The sequence below is a fragment of the Egretta garzetta genome, unplaced genomic scaffold (assembly GCF_000687185.1).
Source record: "Egretta garzetta isolate BGI_Z169 unplaced genomic scaffold, ASM68718v1 scaffold127, whole genome shotgun sequence".
In the NCBI taxonomy this organism is placed as follows: Eukaryota; Metazoa; Chordata; class Aves; order Pelecaniformes; family Ardeidae; genus Egretta; species Egretta garzetta.
Window position 1 is genome coordinate 19,205 of NW_009260132.1, and position 8,628 is coordinate 27,832.

Consider the following 8,628-nt stretch of genomic DNA (forward strand, 5'->3'; position numbering starts at 1 on the left):
AACACTATAAGCTGTGAGAAAATTCAAATTCACAATAGTAATGTTTCACTGTAATATTTGCTGTAAATTAACTTACAATCTTTAAGTAGATTGAGCAATGTGAAAATTCGTATTTTACTAGAAGTTGCAATTCAACAAGTAGTGTTCCACTGTGACAAAAAGAAGCTGCTGCTTTTTGTACCTTGTACTTTGAAAAGCCAAAACAACGCTATCCAGCCAACAAGATGCTCCTTTTCACTGAAAACTCTTTAACAGAAAGATTTTACAGCAACCAATCATTTTCAGAAGCCTTGATAACGTCCTTTCAAAGAAGCCTAAGAAATTGAGTCAAAGAAACTCGGAATTAAAAAAACCTGACCCAACCAGTCAAAGCAGTATCCTGAGTCATCAAGCCATCAATAACTGTCAGTAAACAACACACCAGTAAGATACTGAAGATAGCAAAACTGATTCACGCTACCACAGACTTCAAATCTTAACGATAAGTTTGTCATGAATACTCTGCCACATTTTCTACTGGGAGGTGGCTTGGGGAAGTCTCAACTTGCTCTCAAGTTCTTCACAATCCAGTTAAGATATAATGCTGGCAAAATGCAGGCCTGCTGAATGGCAGACAATGTGAAAAAGAGAGAAATAAGTGACAAGCAAAGCAAGTACAGTCCAATAATGTGCAAACAACACTCACTCCAGAGAGACTGCTTCAGAGCAAGTATTCTGCTACCGAGGAGAAAGACCTTGAAAGTGGTAAGTTTTAAGCTACTGCCACGTACCTCTACCTGTTTCAGTCTGCTTTCAAAAGCAAAGAGGAACATAGATTCCAACTGTAACAACAAAGCACCTGAAATGAAGTTTCATGCAAAGTAAGTTTTTTTCTACCCTTAATTTATGTAGCCTGACTTATTTTCTTAAGTAGTATTAATTTGGGTCATATCTAGTTTATGAATTGTCCTACTTTATAATAATAATAAAAGTGACAGAGACTGTGGCAAGAGCCCTGTTGAACGAAGCTCAAAAAAAAAATCATACTTTCATATTATGTGTACTGTGATGGTTTGGGTTTTTTTTTTTTTTTTCCATCTTCACAGTGCAAAATTGTTTGGGGTCAGAGGATAAACGCAGGCTTATCCTGCAGCAGAATCCTATGTCACCCTACAGCAGGGAGAGGTTCACACAGAGCCAAGCAGGGTGTTGTCAATAACTGTATTATCCATTTATATGGGTAAGCTTTTTACCACACCCATTGGTAACCCCCATTGCAGCAATACAGCTGATGACATATATGAAAGTTTATTTTTAAACAGTTCTTTGTATAGCCCAATGAGTTGGAAGGGAAGTGAAAACTTAACTGGCTCAGCAACATACTGCCATACCTTCACTCAGAAGGGCGGGAGCATTGTCTAACCACCATGCTATGGATCACTCCTCACCTCCGCTGCAGATTAACTCCTAGGAAACTGCCCTTTTCCAACATGCTTGTGCAGATAAGGGCCCAAACAAATGAACCTCAGTGGCTGCTCCGCCAAAGTAAGCAGTTCGCAAAGCTCCTACAGCTGCTCATTGCCTGCTTGCAGATAACCACCCCTGCGATTCTGTGCTTCATTTAACAGCAAGCTTCCAGTTGGAGCCAGGATCATTTTTGCAGAGCCAGGTTAAGGAGCAACTAGATTAAATCAGAACTGCAGGAATAGGAATTCATGTTAGTATCAGCAATGGCATCTTGTCCAACAGCCTAGAAATCTGGTCAGGGGAAAGAAGAGTAAGTAGCTACATTTTTAAGATCATCCTACATGATTAAGAATATCATGTCGCAACAGGAGCTTGTAGCTGGAGTTGTAAAACTGTTGCCTGTCCTGAGTGACTGGGCTCTACCTATCAATACTACCTATCAATACTAACTTCTCCAGAGTTTCACAACTTATGTAGCAGGTCCTCTGCGTAAGAAATACAGTATTTCTAGTCCCCCTGGATTTAAACACAACATTCAGCTCAGCTCAGCAGAGGAGTGAGCTGGAGAGTGTTCCTGTAATGGGACTCTGACTAGGTAAGCATCTTGTTAACCTCTGCATAAAGTCTTGGAGCACAAAGTGGTTATCCAGATCCATGGGAGTATGTAAGATGATCAGGTGCCAGCAATAAGAGATTTTCATCTCCAGGGACAATGTTTTCAGGGAAGATACCTTTTTAGTCTTTATTTTGTCCTCCCATCTACTTCTTCAGCCCAAGATATTGAGACCTAAAAATATGCTTATGGGTGAAAAAACCTTATGCTTTTTATCCCCTCACTCATCTTGCTCATCTGATCAAATTCAGAAGACTCCTCTTAAGTTGTCCTACTTCGCAGATTAGTTTTTCTTACAGAATAACTTACTCCAAAACAATTAAATAAAGCATGCTTCCTCACATATCTATGCCATTTGTCCTCTTTATCTGTCCTCAATGCAATAATCCCAATATTTATACACAAAAAGAGAGTACAGAAGTGGCCAACAGAGAGTAGCTGTGCATCAGCCCAAACAGGGCAACAGACATCATCCAGCTCAGATTGCTTCCCTTCCTTCACAGGGAGCACTAGTGCAGACTTCTCCCTCATATTCAGGGAAGTTACAGGAATGATCACATCCAAGACACCTACACCTCTGTCAAAATGTACCCCAAGCTGGCCAGTAGGTCAGAATTTAACAAAGAACAGAGCATATGTTTTCTTAGAGAACATGACTAAGAGGTCAAGAAGCTACTCTGTCCATTTTGATCCCCTGGAGTCTAGTAAATGCAATGTCAATGAGAGCAGACCAGGGAAGGAGAAGCATTACACCGAAGTCACATCATTACAGGCACAAATTCAGCTGGCACCTTCTGCAGTGCTATACATAAGGCTGAATGCAGGCTTTGTGAAAATGCAGTTGTCCTTAACACAAGGACTTCGATTTGCTGCAGGCATTTGTTTGAAGGGGACTAGCTAAACATAGCTTTGTGTTTAAACATATTTGCTGCAGTTAGTATAGTAGATCCTAGTTAATAAGTAGAGATAGTGGTGCCTTTCTTCAATTACAAAACAATTTCTTATATTTTTATGGCCTTCATAAAACTATGACATCAAAACTTAATCCCATTCTTTTGTTTCCTTTAAGAGAAGATTACATAAAGATTTGCAAGACTCTCACATTAACCTCATTACCCACTCACTTTTATGATGAGTAACTTTCTTCCCTGAAGACTCTTTTATATAATGAGCATCAATTACAACCGGTAGCTCATACATCACAGCACCTGCTTTTACTCTGTTTTTTTAACTGAGTTAGAATTTGATACATTTAAAGGAACGGGAAAAATTTAATTGAAATATGTGAGCTACCTGCGCAATATTAAGAACTACAGTCAGTATGCTTTGACCAGAATACTTCCAGAAAGGCAAAATACTGTATCAATTACTTATTGAACAATTAAAGAAAATGTAGTAATGGAGACTCACATTCTTCTAAACAAATAATTCAATCATTTTTTTAATTGAAGAACCTAATACCTACACTACTCTGTACTTTACATTTAGTGTAATCTATGCCCTCCAGAAACATTATCTACAACTTTATCTCATTCTGAAGTAAATATTTATAGTAATTATTTGACAGTAACCCCATCTTCTACAGCAAGTCTGAATAGTCTCCCAAGTTTCTTAATTTCCAGAGTGATTCACAACTCTGTTGCCTCACATGACCTAAGAATTACAAGTTCAGCTTTCTGAGAAAAAGCACAGGACCAAGAATTTTAAAAAGTGTCAACATATTTCATGTCCCCAGGGACCACCAAGCAGTACAATCTTATCTTTTAATAAAAGATCACAGTTTCATCCAGTTACTTCATTGTTTATTGAGTCCAGTAGTTTTGGTTTGGCTAACAACAGCAAAATTATGCTTGAGTGTATTGCTTGAAAATGATCTGCACAGACTACCATACTAGATGCAAAATATCTGGAAGACACCTCAGGAATGACTCAGATATTCCTGCAACAAAAATGTTCCTGGAAATGGAGGGAGGCAACTCCAGGCAAGCAGAGCCTAACCCTCCCAACAGCTGCTTCCAATTACAATATTCAAACTAGATCAGCAGAAACACCCCATGACCCAGAAATAGATAGGAAACATGAGGACATAGGATGGGATATGTGATGCCAGCTGGTTTAAGAACTGGAGAGTAAGGAAGTTTTTTAGGTTAGATCAGCATTGTTGTAATAAGTGTCATTCCATGTCTCGAGTTTGGTGTTTTTATTACAGTTTAAACATGCAACATCTGCACAAAGTAGCATCAGTATTTTATTAAGGTAGAACAAATATTTCAAATACTAAAAAAATCACTATAAATTCTAAGTAGTAGCCTAAAGAAAGAGGAAACTGAATCCAAATATTCAAACTTATCTTAGAAATTACTAGTCTCATTAGATGATGAAACAGGCTGCTTGAACTTCAACCTCAGAACAAGTTAGAAACGCTTTCACAATAAGTCCTTTCCTTTCTCCTGAAAATAATCCTTTGACATAAACCTGTTTAACTGGGAATTAGGATTCATAGCTCCCCATGACTTTAACAAGCAGTTAAGCCACGTTCAAGGTTTGGTAAGAACGCTTCTTTCCAAAGCTTTCTAGTGCACACCATAAAAGGTGCTCATCTCTCCCACACCCACTAAACAAGTTTACTTTTCTTAGTAGATGTGCAGTCACCTTAGTAAGGCTTAAAAAACTGCATTAAGTTCTATCTATCAGCAGCAGCAAATCTCAAGCAAAAGACCTACATTTCCCAGCCTCCTGAGACAGGTATTTCGAACTGTAACCATACCCAGGCACCAAAGCTGGAAGAGTCAACCAGTGAACTCTTCCCCAAGTTACTGAGGCCCCAGCCATCCTATAAATTACACCACGTTGCTATAAAGAACAGTGGTCCCCATATGCCCGCAGCTCTCTGCTCTTGAGATATCATCACAAGAATTGAGATCCCTCCAACAAGAAGTCAGTAAACCACTAGCTAACACCAAACAAGTTCTCAGCCTTCCAGCAGTCTCCCTGAGGCTCCACAGGACCTTAGTGCCAGCTTTTGGGCATAGCCATGAACCACGCAGCAGCTTCTGATGTGAGAATAGATACGTATTCCCCATGTTGTAAGTCATCGTTTCAGCATTTTGTTACCAAAAAGCTTTTTTGGCACCCTTCAAGACGACTTCTGGGGAGGCACTTCCATAAAGAAATTTCTTGAAACCCATATGGAACAGCACAAGCAAACCCTGACAAACTGAACAGCAGAAATAGTTTGGAACAAAATCAAGGTCTTAAGATTTTAAGCCTTGAAATGTACTGAAAAGAAAGGGAAGCAGCTACATTATTGTCCACATAAAGAGCTGACAAAACACACACTTGAGCTCAACCGTGTGCACCTGCAAGGGTGATACAGGCTGAACCTGCCACAGTCCCACTGATATTCCCATATCCTTCGTTCCAATAGGCACTCGTGTTTGCCAACAACTAGGTGGCAAAGCAGTTCAGAAGTTGCTCTAGACAAAAACTAACCTATACTGGTTTTCAGACAGATTAGCTACCTAAACAAACTTGCTGGCACAAAAGACAGACCAGAAAAACACATCACTGAGCATGGGGAAAGCCGAACTGCAGCACCTCCAGCCTAAAAACAATGCAAGTGTTGTAAGGTTCCTCAACCACAATTTAGCACATGCTGAATATTCCTCACTTTTTATAAGTTATGTGATGGCTAATATGGAACATTTGGAAGAATTTTAGATACTTGCAGTGGTTTATCTGGACTGATCCAAAGATCAGTGGGAAAAGCAGCAAACTTAAGCACGGCACCTAGGTTAACATAAGCAGCAAGCTTGTTTTCATAGTTCAACTGACTAAAGTTACACTGTGAAGTAATTTTGATAATATACACATTTACATGAAAGCCTAGAATACTGTTTCTGCTTCCTCAAGTTCACTATGTGGTTGGTGCCCTATCTCAGTCTATTCTAATCACAGAGGGAACTTAGCTTTCCGAGGTTGACAGTGTTGAAGTGTTGCTTTAACACAAGGTATAAGTCATGCCTTCTCTTAGATTAAATTTCTAAACATGGAGCTCTGTAATCTATCATATTAACAGAAGGCAGTAATGGTAGTCACGGCAGAAGAACAATTACATGCCACGAGTCTGCCAAAGCTATCCACACTACACACTTGCATGGATTCAGAGGCAAGACAGACAAACAGGTACAATGGTACTACAGCCGATTTTCTAGCATAAGCAAAACGAAGGAGGAATGAAAGTCTGAAACAGAAGAGCCAGATTCTGCAGAAGAGGGTCCCACACCAAACACCCATAATCAAGTCCCTTGACAAAGGTCAAGTTACATTCATGGGAGATGCTATGTAAAGCAACGGCTACTAATGAATTTTATTCAGCATTTGATATACAAGACACTTTTTTCTCTCTTCATAAAATGCGAGGGGCAAGGCATAGCCTATAAGGATGACTTTTAGTAACACAGGATCAACAACTTGGGGTCTTAAGTTAGTGCCATTCAACAAAGGACTGAGGGAAGCACTTCAAGGACACATTGAAGCTAGTGTCATGTAAGACACATTAGCTACAGCCATTTTCACCCTGTGTGTCAAGTGCAAAAAAAGCACATTTGGAAGCTAACTTTTGACTGATAAGGGCATCACTCACACTTGCACAGAGCTGCTGCTTCCAGCTGTTCTGGAAAGCAACAGAAATGGAGTTCCCTCAAAGGCAGTACGCCAGAGCTTGCAGCATGAACCTCAGCGGTTCACTTTTAAAAGCAGTTCAAGAGCTCTGCATTCAAAAAGTTGCTCACATCATATTTGGTATCATAAAGCCAGCTTTTTTTGTTGACCATACTTCAAAAGAAGTATCAGCCACATCACGGTGTCCTTTTTGCCCCTATACACTTACACTTCAACATTCACTAAAGAAATGTAAGGAAGATTTAAGTGTAAACATTCTGAGTTGGCTTGATGAAGTAAATTCTTTAAACAAAGTCTGAAGAAGGCTTCCAAAAGACATACTTGAAAAATATAGGTTTGCCAGCACAAGTCCATAAATCAGGTTTTCCTCTAACACAAGTATCTCATTAATTGTTAACAAGCCTGTACTCTTCCTTTAGTTAGAAGTTCAGAATGTCAGATGTGCATTTTCTAGAAAAAGCAAATATCCATATGGTCATTTTTACAGCCAGAAATGATGACTAAAGATCCACACTCACTAAACCCAACACTCCACCCAAATAGTTTCACTGCTCTATAGGCAGGAAAGTTGACTTATGACAGAGAAATCTAGAAACAAATGGTATCTGCAAAGCAAAACCAAGTTCCCAGTAGGCTCTCATGGCAGGCTGCACTCAATCCTTAAGGTATCTATAGGACAGATGCCATCCACATACTCTGGTGGGCAGAAGCAGCCTTGTTGTGTTGCAGGCATCTCACTTCACAGTGAGACAAGTTCTGATATTGATAGCTCAGGGAGTTTATCCTGCTCAAAACAACTTATTTTGCCTCGTTAGCCAGTCATATAGTATTATGGTGAAAACTCACATGAACACCCTTAAATTCTTTCAAGGTATTAGCACAGACAGAATGAACACAGAAGCCTTGTTTGAATAACACTCCTATGAAATTCTTGACATAGAAAAAGTTTAAGCTTTCAAATAAAGCATTTGAGGCAGGCACTGCCTTCTGTGTGGTCAGTGCCTAGCTAGATGAAGATTCAACAAAAGCAAAGTAGGAATACCAAAATACACTGTCCTTCACACTTTATTAATTGGCTTCTTGCAATGAAGGATGCAGGGAACAAGTGCTCCAGCAGGTGCAAGCACATTTATATCAAAGGCTGCAGCACAAATGGTGCAAACACAAAGGACCAAACACAGGTCATTAGCAAAAGACATCAAGAAGCAGGTACCACCAAATCCTCCATTTCCTCTTCACAAATACAGGCAAGCGTTCTCTCTCCCCATAGGCAGACTGCATCAACACACCAGCCAAATGGAACCTAATAAAATAGGAGCACGTTGGATTTTGCATTTCAAAAAAAATTCCTTTTATTCCTCTAAGGAATCATCCAGCTGTAGCAAATATATTTCATTAGTGAAATCTGACTTGGCAAAGTAAGTTACTTTTCATTTTATAACTTTGCCATCTGTTTTACCACCCAATTACAAATGTGTAAGTACTCTTTTGTAGTAGTAGTATTGTAAGAGCGTTAGTTTTGTAGCTGTATTTTGTTTTGTAGCTGTATTTTGTTCCGGTAACTTCTCCTGTTTACACTCTATGCAGTGCAAATTGCTGCTCCTAAAATCCTAATCATTTTTCTGTTTTATTCAGGGGAAGAATATTTTGTATGCGTGACTCACTGAATGAGACTGGTTTGCAAATACACAAAGACTTGTAATTAACCTTTTGAGCAGGTCATTCAAGGACACAAATGGTTACATGGTAAGAAAGCATTCATAAAGTTGAAACACTGTTTAGCCTGATCCCTCCCCATTTTTAGATGCCGTTTATTCTAAAACTATTAGATCTATGATACGGAAAACTGGTAGAGTCAATCCAGTAGACCTAAAAGACCCAATCAG

The 8,628-nt window shown here is 39.3% G+C and overlaps 1 protein-coding gene across 1 annotated transcript in view; it reads right to left on the bottom strand.

The window, feature by feature from the left end:
* The window catches only part of RALA (RAS like proto-oncogene A), a 20,146-nt gene extending 12,106 nt beyond the window's left edge, over positions 1 to 8,040 (bottom strand). The window contains exon 1 of the mRNA XM_009641556.2: positions 7,956 to 8,040. The gene's annotated coding sequence lies outside the window, so the exon portion shown is untranslated. The remainder of the gene's footprint in view (positions 1 to 7,955) is intronic.
* Between the last annotated feature and the right edge of the window lie 588 nt (positions 8,041 to 8,628).